The following is a 16,569-nucleotide window of genomic DNA, read 5'->3' on the forward strand; positions in this document are numbered from 1 at the left end:
TAAGAGAACTACTGGGAATAAAAGAGAACACTACATAATGATAAAAGTGTCTGTCACCGAGAAGGTTTAACAATCCTAAATATTCATGTGGCTAACACCAGAGTTTCAAAATATATGAAACAAAAACTGACAAAACTGAAAGAAGAAAGAGACAAAGCCACAATTACAGCTGTAGGCGTTAGGATTCGTCTCTTACTTATCTATGGAAGTAGCAGACAGAAAATCAGCAGGGATACAGAAGAGGGATCAGTAATATCAACCAACTGGATCTCAATGACATTTATAGAACATGCCACCAAACAATAGCAGAATGAACATTCTTTCCAAGTGAATATTCCCCCAAGACAGTCCACCTCATGGCTTATAAAACAAACCTTAGCAAATATATTTTTTAAAGATTTTATTTATGATTTTATTTATTTATTCATGAGAGACACAGAGAAAGAGAGAGAGAGAGAGGCAGAGACACAAGCAGAGGGAGGAGAAGCAGGCTCCATGCAGGGAGCCTGATGTGAGACTCAATACCGGGACTCCAGGATCACACCCTGGGCCGAAGGCAGGCACCATACCACTGAGCCACCCAGGGATCCCAAACCTTAGCAAATCTAAAACAACCGAAGCCACACAAAGTATGTTCTCTGACCATAATGGAATTAGACTAGAAGTTAACAGAAGCATCGCAGGAAAATCTTCAAACACTCAGAAATTAAACAGCACACTTCTACACAACCCACTGGTCAAAAAGGAAGTCTCAAGAAACAGGAGAAAATGGATTCAATTAACTGAAAGTGAAAATACAACAAATTAAAGCCTATGAAATGTAGGTAAGCCAGTGCTTTAAAAGACATTTATAGCATGAAATACTTAGTTTAGATAAGGACAAAAGTCCCAAATTGATAATTTAAGCTTCTACCTTAAAAACTAGAAATGGGGTGGCTGAATAGCAAAGTTGGTTGGGCATATGACTCTTGGTTTTGGCTCAGGTCTGATCTCAGGGTCATGGGACTGAGCCCAGAGTTGGGCTCTGCATTCAGGGAAGAGTTTTCTTGAGTTTCTCTCTCCCTCTCCCCTTCCTCCCCCCTCTTAGCTCTTTCTCTCTCAAATAAATACATCTTAAAAACTAGAAAAAAAAAACTAGAAAAAGATTAAAATAATGCCAAAAGGTAGAAGAAAGGAAATAGTAAAGAGCAAATATCAATGAACTTGAAAAAGAGAAACAATAAACCAATACAACGAAAAAATGTCTTCTTAGAGAATATTATTCAACTTGATAACCCTCTAGCCAAATCAACGAAGAGAGAAGACACAAATCACAATATCAAGAATTAATGAGGGGGTATCACTAGAGATCCTGTAGACATTAAAAGGATGGTAAGAGGGGCTCCTGGGTGGCTCAGTTGGTTAAACATCTGACTCTTGATCTTGGATCAGGTCATGGTCTCAGGGTCGTGAAATCAAGCCCTACTGAGCACGGAGCCTGCTTGAAATTCTCTCTCACCCTCTCCTTCTGCCCCTCCTCATCTGCCTCTCTCCCTCCCTAAGAATGAATGAATGAATGAATGAGTGGATAAGGGCATGCATAAAGCCAATAAGCTATATAAGATGGGTTAATCTAGTTCCTTAAAAATCACAAACTACCTAAACTTATTCAAGATGAAATGGATAACCCAAATAGTCCCATAACTATTGAGGAAATTGATAGTTTAGAACTTTCCAAAAAGGAAATCTCCAGGTCCAGATGGTTTCACTGGCAAATTCTACCAAGTATTTAAATAAACAACACCAATTCTACACAATCTCTTCTTGAAAATGAACAGGAGGTAACATTTTCCAATTCATTTTATGAGGCCAGTATTACTCTACCAAACCAAACAAAGATAATACAGTGCAAGAAAATGATATGCCGGTATCCTCCATGGACATAGATGCGAACATGTTAAACATCAGCAAATCAACTACAGCAACATGTAAAAAGAATAATACATTGTGACCAAGTAGAGTTTATCCTGGGAGTATAATGCAAAAATCAAACAATGATAAAAGTTCTCAGCAAACAGGAATAGTAGGGAACTTCCTCAACTTGATGAAGAGCATGTATGAAAACTCTGTATCTGACATATGCAATGGTGAAAGACTGAATGCTTTCCCTGGAACATTGGGAACAAGGCAAAGATATCAGCTCTCACCACTCCTATTAACACAGTACAACAGAGAAGTCTTATCTAGTGCAGTAAAGCCAGGGAAAGATACCAAAAGGCACTGACAAATATATTGGGAAGAAGAAAATAGTCCTGTCTAATCAGAGATGACATACTAAGCAGAAATTCCTATGGAATATGTTTTTTAAATATTTAAGTAACCTCTACACCCAACGTGGGGCTTGAACTCATGACCTCAAGATCATGAGTCACATGCTTCTCTGACTGTGCCAGCCAGATGCCTCCCAAGGAATCTTTTTCTAAAAAATCCCTAGAACAGCTTTCTAACAAAGGGATGGAAGACAGACCCAGCACAAAGACCACGGGGATGGTTAGCATGTGAAAAGGGGTCAGCATCAACAGTCAATGGGGAAAGGTGAGAACGGGAAAAGGTGAGCTGAGGCTATGGCAAGATACAATTACACATCTGTTAAAAAGGCTAAAATAAAAAATATTGATAGTACCAAGCACTGACAATGATGCTGAGCAACTGGAACTCTTTATATGTTGCCAGTAGGAATGCAACAAGGTTTGGCAGGTGTTTGTGTTTTTTTTTTTTAAATGAACTTTTCCATTTTGAGTAGTTTTAAATATACAGAAATAAACAAAAAGTTACAAAGATAGTAGAGAATTCCCACATGATCCACATCATTTCCCCTACTGTTAACATTTTATACGAAGAAGGCATATTTGTCACTATTCATGAACCGGTATCAATCTATTCTTAGTAACTAATGTCTATACTTCATTCCTATTTCCTTGGCTCTTCCCTCATGTCCCCTCTGTTCCAGGATGTTGGGTTAGTCACCGTGTCTCCTGAGTCTCTTCTCAGCTCTGACAGATTCTCAGACTCTCCCTGGTTTTGATGACCTTGACGATTCTGAGGAGTAGGTGTTGGGTATTTCATAGAATGTTCCTCAACTGGGATTTGCCTGATATTTTTCTCATGGCTAGTCTCAGGGTATGGGTTTTGGGGAGGAAGTCCAGAGGTAAAGTGCCACTGTCATCATTTCATATCAGAGGCATATGCCATCAACAGGACTTCTTACTGGTGACCTTGATCACTGGCTGAGGACATGTTTATCAGACTTCCCCACCGCAGATTATTTGTTTATTCATAAGAGACACAGAAGCACAGACATAGGCACAGACATCCCCATAGGGATGCAAGATGCATCCTCGATCTCAGCACCCTGGGATCATGACCTGAGCTGAAGGCAGATGCTCAACCACTGAGCCACCCAGGTGCCCCAAATATTTTGTTTCTTAATTGCAACACTGGTTACATGAATCCATATCTGTATTTTTTTAATGAATCTATACATTTTAAAACTCATAAAAATACACTCCAAGAAAAGGTCAATTTTACCATATGTAATTAAAAAGAAAAAAGAAAAAAAAGAGGTAGAAACAGCCAGCCAAGTTCTCAGAACATGGTAGGGGCTAAGTAAGTGGTAGTTTCCTTTTCTTATAAAAAGTCGGGCCCTAGAGACCCAACTCTTCGGCTGCTTGGCTGCTGTTGGCCCATCATCCAGCCTGCTGTGTCTACTAGATTTCTTGGTTTCTCTATCCACATCTCTCCCAGGTGTCCGTTTGGAGCTACATACCATTCCTAACCAGCATGTTCTGAACGTTGTAGGTCCCTGGAGAATGTGGAACAACCGAGTCAGCCATCTCCTCTCTCCTACCAGCTGATCTCAAGGATGGTGCTGGCCACAGAGAGGCTGTCCTTCCTCTGCAGTTTATGCGCCAATCCCCACTCTCTTGGGAAAGGAATTCTCTCTCTGCTGTGCAAGGGAAGCAACAAACAATCGAGGATCCAGTAGACAGAGAGCGACCAGAAGTGATTACTGCAGAGAAGAGCCGCTAGTGGGTAAACTCTCCTAATTCTTGTTAGGCAGAGTGGAGCATCACATTCGTGGGAAAGGAGGCAGAAAGTGGAGACTTCTAAAATATAGGAGACTCTGATTTTTCTGTGATTTTTTCCCCTCCTTTATCTACATGGAGGAAAGAGTCATGCACAGAGAAAGTACTCTGGATTAAGTCAGTTTTGTTTTAAAACTAAACAGGGAAGACCCTGTTAGAATGGCCACACATAGCAGGTGTGACTGCATGGTGGAAAGAGACACATGGCTAGAAATACTTAATGAAGAAAACCCACAGATATGAGTCCTGCCAGATTCTCTATATGAAGCTCAGAGAGCCAAAGACTAAAGTGAAGTGAAAAAGCAACTCTGGGCATCTGAGAAGCTATAACACGGCAGTGTCAAATGCAATGGGCTGGCTCACATCCTGAGGGCTACCGAGCACCCTCCAACATTTCCTTTTGGATGCCTCCCTAACTGGATGCCCCTGGAGGATGGGCCTCACTCGTTAGGAGCACAGCCCTGTACTCCTAACAAGAGGAGTACAGAAAGCCCAAGTTGATGTAAGGATCAAGATTGCACATGCCGAAGGGGCTCAATAGAGCCCTCATAGAGCCTTGAGCTGACTGCTGGTCTGAGAAGGTGACAATTGACCATGTGGCCTGAACAGGCTGGAGCGCAGGTTCCCATATACGGGGCAGAACCTGGACACTTTATCTGAGGTGACAATGACTTAGGATCATTGAATCCTTAAAATGGAACCCAGCTTCAGAACTCCCTCTGTTACATTCTTAAAACAAGTGCACAGGGCATCTGCTTAAGCATGACATCTAAGGACTCTCTTCCCAAAGAACAGTGCTCACCGACAGCCCTTAACAGCTGAGACCAGCTGTGTGGTGGTCCTGTCCCCTTGTCCTTCACAGATGTGTCCAGAGGTACATCTGACTCTTACCATTTTTTTTTTGACTTTTTTTTTTGACTCTTACCATTTAAACAACTAGGAATGGAGAACCTTCCCTCGTGACCTGGTAGTAGTGAAGGGACAAACTGTCTCCAGAAGAGCTCGATCACAATAAAGTAAATGCATCACAATTAAGTAAATGCATCACCATAAAGTAAATGTAGGCAAAGCTCCCCCTTTCAGGGCCTGGTTTCTGAGTGTTGGCCCTGAAAGCTTGTGACCTGGGTGATGCAGGAGTCCACCATCTCCTCTTCCTGGGGGCCTGCAGCCATGGCACGCACTCGGGACACCGGGTCGCCTCCTTCCTTCAAACCCACACTAGGATCCCACCTCTTCTGTACTGACTGGACAAAGGCACTGACCGGCAGAGAACTCACCAAGTGACCTTTTTTTTTTTTTAAGATTTTATTTATTTATTCATGACACACACACACATACACACACACACACACACACACACAGAGGCAGAGACACAGGCAGAGAGAGAAGCAGGCTCCATGCAGGGAGCCCAACGTGGGACTCGATCCCAGGTCCCCAGGATCAGGCCCTGGGCTGAAGGTGGCACTAAACCGCTGAGCCACCCGGATTGCCCAGCAAGTGACCTTGATGGAAAAACACAAGCCTTCTGTAACCAGGGCCTCCTTCCTCCCGAGCCATTGTGGTTTTAAGGAAACAGAGATGAAAAACTCCTATGGTCTCCTAAAGGCACAAAGGTCCATGTGGGACAATCAGAAGTCGCCACAATGGGCTTGCAGCAGAACCACCCAAGCAAAGAGAACAGAGAATGGCCTGTGAGCTGTGCAGGGCAACACCCTGGTCTTTGGAGGCAATGTGGCCACAGGGGCGGGGGTCACACTCTCCTTGGTCAGCCATAGCCTGACTCAAATCTCTGCCAGTCATCAGCCTGCCTCTGTCTCTGAGGGCTTGTGCTGGGGACAATCACATACCAAGGATCAGGAGAATCAAGGGACGATGGCCCTGGTTCCTCTGCTGGGACTGCGAATGAGCCAGGACTTCCAAGCCGCCACCGCCCCCATGGCCTGCTTTGTTTCCTTTCCTTCCTGGAGTGATCTGCCCCATTTCCCAACTGCTGTTCCTTTATTGAGCAAACATTTTAAAGATTTTTATACCACCCATTCTAGAAGCTAAATACAATCACATTTTTCTAAAATCTTTCTCCCCTTAAAAGTTCGTATTTGAATCAAAGGACGGCATTTTCAGATATTTTCTCAAAAACAGTTGCTGCTCCTCCTTCTCCGGTGCATGCATGGGTTGTCCTGCCACACCTGAGTGCGCTGCTACGCTCCTGGTGTTACATGCTCTCCAGAAGGTCAGAGCCGCTGCTTCCTGATGCTGCTTCGGTTAATGCAACGCTGTGAGAAAGTCAAGATGCTTTGGGGTGTTCTCTTTGCATAATGTTAACTGTTACTACTATTTAATGCTTTCTAATAGTTAAAGAAGGATTACCACCAACACTCGTAATGCTCACTACACACTGGGCACTGAGCTAATGCTCTGTATGGATAACCTGATTTAACACTCCCATAACATGTGGGCTAGGTCTATTAGAATCCCCATTTTATGGCTGAAAAAACTTCAAGGCTTAGAAAAGTTAAACAGCTGTCTAAAGCCAGAGAGCCAAAATCAAAGAGTCTAGATAAACCCAAGCAGAGCCAGACGTCACAGCCTTGCTGTAATGTAAGCAGGTAACTGCTAATTTGGGGTATGGATAAGGAGCTTCCAAACTGTGGATTAACCCTCTCTTACTCACGTCTAGGGGAGAAGATGCAACCCAGGAGTCTTCCTGGTTGGGAATGATGCAGACAACGTCTGATTTAGATATCTATTCTGCAGCATTTAATGAGGTTTCTTAATTCCTTTTTTTAAGATTTTATTCATTATTTGAGACAGATTGAGAGTACTAGCAGGAGGAGGGGTAGTGGAAGAGGGAGAAGCAGGCTCCCCTAGAGCAGGAGCCTGACACAGGACCCTGAGATCATGACCTGAATTGAAGGCTGATGCTTAACCAACTGAGTCACCCAGGCGCCTGATTCCTATTTCAGTAGAGATTGGCCAACAAGAAGAGCTCAGCATTGATCACTCGCAAATGCTAGGTTTTTGCAGAAGTTATTCAATGCCTAAAGGAAAAAAAAACCTGAATGATCGAAAAATAACACTAATAAAGGAACTGCTTGCAAAGGAACAGGAACAAAACAGTTATGCCCTACATGATTCCAGACCTTGTTTAACTCAGATAAAATCCCATGATGTTCGAGTTGGATGAGACTTGAGATTTCCAGAAGACAGTGGAAGGTTGGCAGACAGATAAGAAAGAGGCAGGGCAGGGAAGCTCAGGGGGAAAGGCATGGACTCATGGATGGGAGTTTTAAGGTAAACAACTAAGACCCAGGGCAGTGAAGTGACAGGGTGACGTCAAGGCAACAGAGTCACACAGTGGTTCATACCCAGCAGCATCCAGAGCCCACTCTTTCTGCTCATCAAATGGGTACAAGAGAACCAGAGAGAAGGGTCACTCCTGTCCCTGGGTTGGTTTGCCATCCCTCTGCTCAGTGTCACATCCGGGATGTCACCACCCAAGGCCAAAGAACATGGCTGCTGCTTCTCTTTTCTCCTCTGATGGAGGCAGTGCCAATGTGGACAAGTAACAGGTGTAATTTTGTAGACTTCAGGTCATTCATTTGACAAATATGTATTAAGCCCCTACCACGTAGTGGAAACTGTGATAAGTCCTGGGGGCACAAAGAACAACAGATACCATGCCTTCCTTTCCCCAACATGATCGAGGGAGGGACAGAGATAAAGAAAGGATCCCAGAGACATCCCAAGTGCTATTAATTCCAGGATACAGATGTCAGTGGGAGCCCAGAAGTAGGGGCACTCCATTCTGCCTGGGAGACATTAAAGACTGCATTTTTCAGGGGGCATCTGGGTGGCTCAGTCGGTGAAGCATCTGCCTTCGGCTCCAGTCATGATCCCAGAGTCCTGGGATCCAGCCCTGCATCGGGCTCCCTGCTCAGCAGGGAGTCTCCTTCTCCCTCTCCCTCTGCCTGCTGCTCCCCCTGCTTGTGCTCTTTCTCTATCAAATGAATAAATAAAATCTTTTTAAAAAGCTGCATTCTTCAGGTTGAATCTAGCAGAAGCCTCCTGGTCAGACTAGGGAAGATGCTCCCAACAGACAGAACACCATGAAGCGGCAGGCAGTAGCTACGCCCGACACACACCTAAGGCAGATGCATTCAGATGTCACTGGAAGACTCGAGAAGGATAACAAAGATCCCCAAGTGTGGTAGAACTTTAGTTTGTATTTGCAAATACAGCTGACTCTAGAACCTCAATGGGAGGGTGACCCCCCAAGCAGCTGAAAATCTACATATAATTTCTGACTCCCAAAGTACTTAACTCCGGATAACCTACTGCTGACCAGAAGCCTTCCTGATGATGTAAAGTCTATTAACATGTGTCTTATACATTACATACTCTATTCTCACAATAAACCAAGTGAAAGAAAACACTATTTAGAAATCATAAAAGAAATGCACTTACAACACTGTACTTTATTATTTGCATATGAGCGGCCCGGGCAGTTCAAACTCGTTGAACCTGTAGTTCCAGAGTCAACTGTATTCCCCAGAACCTGAAAAGTGAAACATACACAATCAATTGTTTTTCTACCCCCAATAATATGGGAGCTGAATTCTCTTATTTTGGGGGGGGGCGGTGCTAAACAAAAACTAAGATGCACATAATTCTGTGCCCCAACCCCGCTTTGGAGTGTAAATAAATATTTTTTAAAAGCCTGCTTGGCAGATGTTTCCTTGCATGTAACTGAAAAGAAATCAGTTTCAGCTGCTGCTCTGCTCAGAAGGTAACTAAATAGCTTTCAGGGGGGCCCTTCAAGTGTATTGATCTGTGGTTTTGAGGACACAGACTCTTCCAGATGTCTTCCCTGCATAATTTTAACTCCCAGTTTAAAAGCGAAGCTAATTTTCTTTCCTCTCAAATGCTTTAGCTGAAGGCAGTTTTATTCGGTCTATCCTTTTAGGAAAAGAACCGATTAGTAGGGGCAGGGTTAACCTGAGAGAGAGAAGGGAATGAAAAGATGGAGTCTGCACAGAACCTGTCCAGTTTCCAGAGACTAATAGCCTTCCTGACATTATCAGAAGTGACTCAGAAATGCAACAAATGCTGGAGCCACGCTGATCCACAGCAAGGTTGATCTACAGCAGGACTGATCTACCGGAGCACTATCAGCTTTGGGGCTGAGTCATTCTTTGCAGTGAGGGCTGTCCTGTGTGTGCACCACAAGATAACGGGCAGCATCTCTGGGATGCCAGAAGCACCCCCAAGTCATGACAATCAAAAATGTCTCTAGATGCTTTCCCCAGCAGCAAACAATGCCAGAGATTCTCCATCCTGTTAACTGCTTCCTAGTCATTAGCACTTCTCTCTTTGGTTATCATTGTATCCCCAAAACCAACCCAATAAAAAGTGATCAGGAGAGAATGCAGACAATGTATAAGTCTCTATATGAAACAGTTAACATTTTTGGTTACAGGAAACCTTGTGTGTGGAATTCCCCCGATTAAAGCAGGCTCCAAATAGCACTGGCTACTTAGTTGTCTCTGGAATGCTAAGAAGATGTAGTGTGTCTCCTTCCTTCTGTCATAGGTTAGCTCATCATTCAACAAATATTGTGCATTTACAGTGTGCCAGGCAATGTTGCAGATGAATAAGACAAACAAAAGCCTAGCCCTCAGGGTGCTTATGTTCTAAGCTGGAGAACAAAGAGATAAAAAAGGAATCATTACAGTTCATCATTAAGTGCTGTGTATAAAATAAAGCACGAATAGATTAGAGCTGTACTGTCCATGTAGTAGCCACTTGCCACACGTGGCTATTAAGCCCATGAAATGTGGCTCTTTTAAATTGAGCTGTGCTGACCACACCAGATTCCAGACCTAGTACAAAACGAGAATGTAAAATGTCTCAATAATTTCTCTATTGATTAGATGTGGAAATGATATTTTGGATATACTAGATGAAATAAAATCCATTATAAAAATTAATTTTGCCTGTTCTCTTTACTTGTTTAGTGTGGCTGCTAGAAACTTAATATAATGCATGTGGCTCACCCCATATTTCTATTGGGCAGTGCTGGGCCAGAAAAACCAGATGGAGGTGGGGAGCTCCTTCAGCTTGAGAGGCCAGGGAGGGTCACTCTACCATCTGGAGGACCAGCATCCCAGCCTGAGGAAATGGCAAATTCACAACTCTGCAGTGGGAATGAACCTAGTCCATTAAAGCAACAGTGAGGCAGTGCAGCTCCTGTCAGGGAGACACAGGGAGGGAGGGAAGGAGCTGAGGATGGCAGGGCTTCCGGCCAGACACAAAGCAGGGGCTTGGCTTGGAGGCCAAGCTGAGGGGTTAGGATTTCATCCCAGGAGCAATGGGAGGGCACTGGAGAGTTTGCATCAAGGGGACACCATGATCTGATTAATGTTTTACAAAGATGCTACATGCTGGTGATTGCGTGGAGCGAGGACTCACATTCAAGCAAGAATAGAAGCAGGACCACCAGGCAGGAGGCATCAACCTCGTGGGACCTCTCATGCTTTTGGCCACTCTGGATCAGCTGGCAGGGTTACTTAGAAGAGGACAGGAAGGGCGCCCAGGTGGCTCAGTGGGTTGAGCAGGTGATTCTTGGTTTCTACGCAGGCTGTGATTTCAAGGGCTGTGGAGTCAAGCCCTACATCTGGCTCTGTGCTGAGCAGGGAATCTGCTCCCCCCCCCCTTTCCCTCTGCCCCTCCCCCAATTTGAGAGAGAGAGAGAGAGAGAGAGAGAGAGGACACAAGGAGGAGGGAGGGAGAGGAAAAGAGAAAATCTTCAGCAGATTCCCCTGCTGAGCATAGAGCCTGACATGGAGCTCGATCTCCTGACCCTGAGATCACGACCTGAGTTGGAAATGAACTAGGGGTGGTGGAAGGGGAGGAGGGCGGGGGGTGGGGGAGAATGGGTGACGGGCACTGAGGGGGACACTTGACGGGATGAGCACTGGGTGTTTTTCTGTATGTTGGTAAATTGAACACCAATAAAAATTATTAAAAAAAAAAAAAAAAAGAAACCAAGAATCAGCTACGTAACACACTGAGCCACCCAGGCGCCCCTGATGTATTTTTTTTATTATCCAAATCGAGCATTGGGATTCTCAAGAGCCATCCAGCTGCTTAATGAAGTTTAGCTAACCTGCCTCCTCACAGTAGGGAGAGTGTTAAACTAGCTTCCCTCTGTTAACCAGTTTCCACTCTCCTTGGACCACCACACTAAGTGTTTAAAACTGGGGTTTTGGGGGTGCCTGGGTGGCTCAGTGGTTGAGCATCTGCCTTTGGCTCAGGTTGTGATCTCAGGGTTCTGGGATCGAGTCCCACATAGTGCTCCCCACAGGGAGCCCCCTTCTCCCTCTGCCTATGTCTCTGTCTCTGTGTCTCTCATGAATAAATAAAATCTTTAAAAAAAAGAAAAACTGATTTTTTTCTTTTTTGGTTTGCCATTGTTTTTGGTCTCAACATAATGCATTTACTTCATTCTTGCTGTTTTACTATTAACTCAAAATTTGGTTTTCTTCTCTCATGAGGCTTTCATCCCTTTTAATTGGGCCCTATTTTTGTATTTCAGCCTCCTGGGTCCACCCCCAAATCCCCTAACTCAAGAGTGTCAGCACACAGCAGCCCTCTGAGCTCATTTGCTCTGGTATTTTCCACTTGCCGTTTGCTCCACTGTTGCTAGATTCTCATTTTCCCCCTAGCTCATTGGTCACTTTTGCCACGGGTGAGTCATTTGCTCTGAGTCATGCCTGGCTTCGATGCAAAGGCCAGGAAAAAGCCTCAGAACACACACCTGGTTTATCAAAGGACGTCACTGAGGAATATGGTGTTTTCCTAAGTGGATTCAGTAATTAGGAAAAAAAATAAAAAACCTTTTCTCTCCTTTCTTTTCCTCCCTCCCACCAAATTTGCCATTTCCTTCAGCATTTGCTGGAGATTCTTCCTACGGTGGAATGAATCTTGGTCATTTGTCTTGGGCTGAGAGAGGCAAGAGGACATTTCTGGAATGAGCCCAGAAAATCCCTGAGGATGAAAGCAGGGGTTATGTAATGTTCTTGCTCTGTTGTACAGCACCAACCATCACACACAGGCCACGTGTGAAATGTTCTTCCTTTCGAGAGCTGTGAAGATGCTGTCTTACACGGGGACCACCACACCATCCATAAAACAAGGAAAGATGAGAACCACCTCAGACCAAAGGGGTACCTGGACTGGACCCTGGGACAGAAAGACAAGCTGTCTGGATCTGCACACCAACATAGCCCTTACGACTATACGAGGGTGGGCAGATTCCTTGTCTGTGAACTGGGTACTACCCGGGAGTGTTCTTACGAGGGTTAACATGACAACCCCAGAGAGCACTTAGCACACTGCTGGGTAGGGGAGAGTAAACCCAACCGGCATGACCTCATGACCTGTCGCAGCAACACCTCAAGACCCTTCCCCTGCCTGTCAGGGCTAGCCCTCAAGTTATAGGGACCAGACTCTGAGAACCCCAGGAATACGAGCACTTTTTCCACCCTCCAGCCTCAGAACCCCTCATTTTACATCACAGACTCATTTCTCCTGAGCATCTCCCCTCCAAATATAAAAGTCTTGGCAGAGGTACTGTCATCACCAACCATCACACACAGGCCACGCCTGTGGGCATGGGAACACATGGGAACAAATGGGCCCATCAGGTCCCCACAGAAGGAGTTCTGACATGCAGCAGGAAGGTAGAACAGAAAGCAGGGATGTGAGCACAGCCCTCAGGGTGCATGTGGGGAGGTGGCACTCCAGGACATTGAAGGGGACATCGGATCTGGAGGGCAACAGAGGAAACTGGTGGCAATGGGTGACCCTGGGAGCCAGAGGCAGGAACCACTCTTCATCGGGCATTTTATCATCAGAATACTGCACCATCTGCATGTATTACCTTATCCAAAAATTAATTACATTAAGGGAGGGATTATCTCCCTTCATAAGGTGCGAGACAGAGCCAGAAATGAAAAGGTCTCAAAGGCGAAGGTGCAAATCATTTCAGGTATTTTACTGGCAGCCTGCCCTGCTCTCATGTACTCCCACAGCCCCAGCCCCCAAAACAAAGTTTCCCCATGAATTCCTGGATGGCTCATTCTTGGGACATCAGCTATGCACTTTCGGAGTCTTAACCCAAGACACCGAAACCCAGAACTCTTAAAACCTAATGGGAAAAGCCCCTTATGGAAAAGCCCCTTGTGGAAAAGCCCTTCTGCATTTCCCCTTGTTGAGTGGGAAAGCTCAAGAAGGGGAAATGCAACTTCTCCTACTGTTATAGCACCCGTCAGAGGGGGCCATGTGAGGTCCACTGCTGGGAGTGTTAGGCGCAGCTGCACCATTTATTTCACTGTGGGATGCCAAAGAGGGATGCTTCCACCACGAGGACAGGGTAAAGCAAATTGCCAAGGAAGGAAATAATCCCTCCAGGGCTCCTGCAGAGCCATCAGACAAATCCCACATCCTACCCTGGGTTTGTGCCACTAGCAGGCGGTGGGTGGGTGGGGGCATAGGCATTGCACTCAGATGCGGAGACTCATCTTGTCCTCTTGACCTTGGGCAAGCTACTCAATTGCTTGGACCCTCGGCCCCCTCACCCTTGACACATGCGCATCACCCCTTACCTTGCAAGTTACAAAGAGCACAATGCTTTCTGTAAAAATACCTACATCCATGTCATTATCCCTAAAGAGAACCCAGCACCTCCTGCCAGACTTTTCCTTTAACATGTTACTGGATCTTGTTGAAGTCCTCACCCCCCCAGAACCTATGAGCATGACCTTATTCAGAAAAAGGGTCTTTGTAGATGTCATTAGTTAACTTAAGATAAACTCATAATGGAATACAACCAATTTGATGGTGTCCTTATATGAAGAGAAGAAACAGAGAGACACACATCTAGGGAGAGGAAGGCCATGTGAACATAGAGGTAGAGACTGGAGTGACGTAGGCTACAAGCCAATGAACACAAGGATTGCTGGGACCCACCACAGGCTGGGTGAGACGTGTGAACCTGTTCTCCCTCTGAACCCCCAAGCAGGAACCAACCCTGCCAGCTCCTTGACTTTGGACTCCTGGTCTCTAAAACTGTGGGAGAATAAACAGATGTTGTCTTAAGCCAATCAGTTTGTGAAACTTTGTTATAACAGTCCCAGGAAATTAGTACAGTAAGTTATCTGGTTTTCCTATCTATCTAGTGTTTGAATTGTCTTCCCCAATGGCTGGCTAGTCAGCCTAGGTCTGACTGTCTCCAGTATAAGAAAACTAACTTGGTTTTCTACCAAGGCAGCAATCCCTCTCATCTTTGGAAAGGTCTGACTGTCGTTAAAATCATTCATTCAACAAATATTTATTGAGCACCCACTACATGCCAGGCAGTATTTGGAGCACTGTTGATGCGGTGGTAAGTGGGCAGCAGACAATAAAAGCTTTCTCAAAGATCATTTCTTATCGTTATGAAGAAAATAAAATACTGTAATACAAAGTGGGTAGGTTGGGGGCCAGGAAGAAACTATTTTAATTGCTAAGGAAGTTCTAAAGATAGGACATTAGAGCAGGGAGCCATGGGGAGCCAGGCATGGGAAAATCTGGCAGAAGGAATAGCCAGTGCAAAGGCCCTGAGGCAGAGTGAACTGGATGTGCTCAAGGCACAAGAAGAAGGTGGGATTTTTGTGAGAGTGGTAATTGGTGAAGCTGGAGAAACAAGCAAAGTCAGCTAGCACTCACACAGCACCCCAAGTAGACCACAGTAACTTTGAATTCAATTCCCACAGGACTAGAAAGCCACTGAGGTGAGGTATGATTCAACCCATAGTTTTAAAAAGATTACTCTGGCATGATTAAGTTCTTAAAACTAAAATCTTTCTTGGGCACCTGGGTTCAATCCATTGGTTAAGTGTCTGCCTTTGGCTTGAGTCATGATCCCAGGTTCCTGGGATCTAGGCCTGTGTCAGGCTCCCTGCTCAGAAGAGTCTGCTTTTACCTCTCCCTCTGCCCCTTCCTCTGCTTCTGTGCTTGCTCTCTCTCTCTCTCTCAAATGAATAAGTAAAATCTTTAAAAACAAAAAACTAAAGCTGTAAAGTTTTAGTTATGCATTGAATTTCATCTCCTAAAAAGACGCACTTCCTAAATGTAACTTGTGTCCTTTGGTTCTTGGGCCACTATAAAACAAGTTTAAAAAATGACAGCCCTGAATCTTTTGTGACCATGGCTCCCCAGATGCTCAGGCTTACCAGCTGTAGTTCACTTACTACTGCAGCAATTTCCAAGGAGTATTCTTGATTTTTTCCTATGTCCTTTTTAAATGTGATGTCCAGAAAACAACACAATATTCCAAGCATGAAATTGTAGATTGGAACTGTCATCTTTCTCATTCAGATCTATATATCTACTCTTGGGGATCCCTGGGTGGCTCAACGGTTTGGCGCCTGCCTTTGGCCCAGGGTGCGATCCTGGAGTCACGGGATCAAGTCCCACGTCGGGCTCCTGGCATGGAGCCTGCTTCTCTCTCCTCCTGTGTCTCTGCCTCTCTCTCTCTCTGTCTATCATAAATACATAAATAAATAAATTAAAAATATATATATATATATCTACTCTTGTGGCCTAAAACTGTCTTGGCTTTTAATTCTGTTTTGTACCACTGCCCACTGAAACATATCTCAGATAACCTCCCCATGAAGTCCTTGTGCAGATCTAGATGCCCCAATCTAAAAAGTAGGATTAAAGCGTGTTCTTCTCTAATGAGAACAGCTGTGCCCTGTTTAAAAAAAAAAAAAAAAAAGGTGTAACCATAATTCAGACAATGCCACGTATAAAATATTGCATCCAATAAACAAAATTACTGGGTCAGCTCCTCGGGTTTCACAACCACTGCACTTCTCTTCCGTGTGGAGGACAAGGAAAACTCTAAGGGCATGTTTCCCTAGAATTGCTTTGTTCTCTTGCATCAAAGCTGAAGACACCTAGGCTATTTGGAAATGCCAAGCAATTGAGTAAGAGGCTCTTTGCAATCATACTTCCTACTAGATTTCTCAAAGGCAGATAAACAAATCTGAGTAGATGCAGACTCAAGCTTGGGTGGGGGAAGTGGTGAAGGGGCAGCTGCACCAGGGAGCTGAGCAGAGTTAGCCAGGAGGCAAGAGGTGGGAGAGAGGGATGCTCTGCCAGCAGATGCTGGGGAAGCCCTGGTGTCCTCATCCTTAGATGTGCTGTCATCTGTCCTCTCTTTCCCACGTCCCATTCCACAGGCTGATGACAGGCTATTGCATCTGGTTAACCCAGATGGCTATATTGACTATCTCCCTTCACCTCCTAGGACCTAAGTGACTCTGGGCACTCACTCAGCCTCAGTTCTCTTATCTGTGATATGGGAGTGATAACACCACCTCCAAGTTTAAACTCCAAG

The 16,569-nt window shown here is 44.9% G+C and overlaps 1 protein-coding gene across 6 annotated transcripts in view; it reads right to left on the reverse strand.

The window, feature by feature from the left end:
• Nucleotides 1-16,569, reverse strand: part of KIAA0513 (KIAA0513 ortholog) — a 69,529-nt gene that overhangs the window by 41,762 nt on the left and 11,198 nt on the right. For 4 of the 6 annotated variants that reach the window (XM_072731399.1, XM_026004930.2, XM_072731400.1 and 1 more), the window contains one exon: nucleotides 8,589-8,679. The exons of the other annotated variants lie outside the window; for them this stretch is intronic. The gene's annotated coding sequence lies outside the window, so the exon portion shown is untranslated. The remainder of the gene's footprint in view (nucleotides 1-8,588; nucleotides 8,680-16,569) is intronic. 6 annotated transcript variants of the gene reach the window in all.

This window comes from Vulpes vulpes, chromosome 12, assembly GCF_048418805.1.
Source record: "Vulpes vulpes isolate BD-2025 chromosome 12, VulVul3, whole genome shotgun sequence".
Lineage (NCBI taxonomy): Eukaryota > Metazoa > Chordata > Mammalia > Carnivora > Canidae > Vulpes > Vulpes vulpes.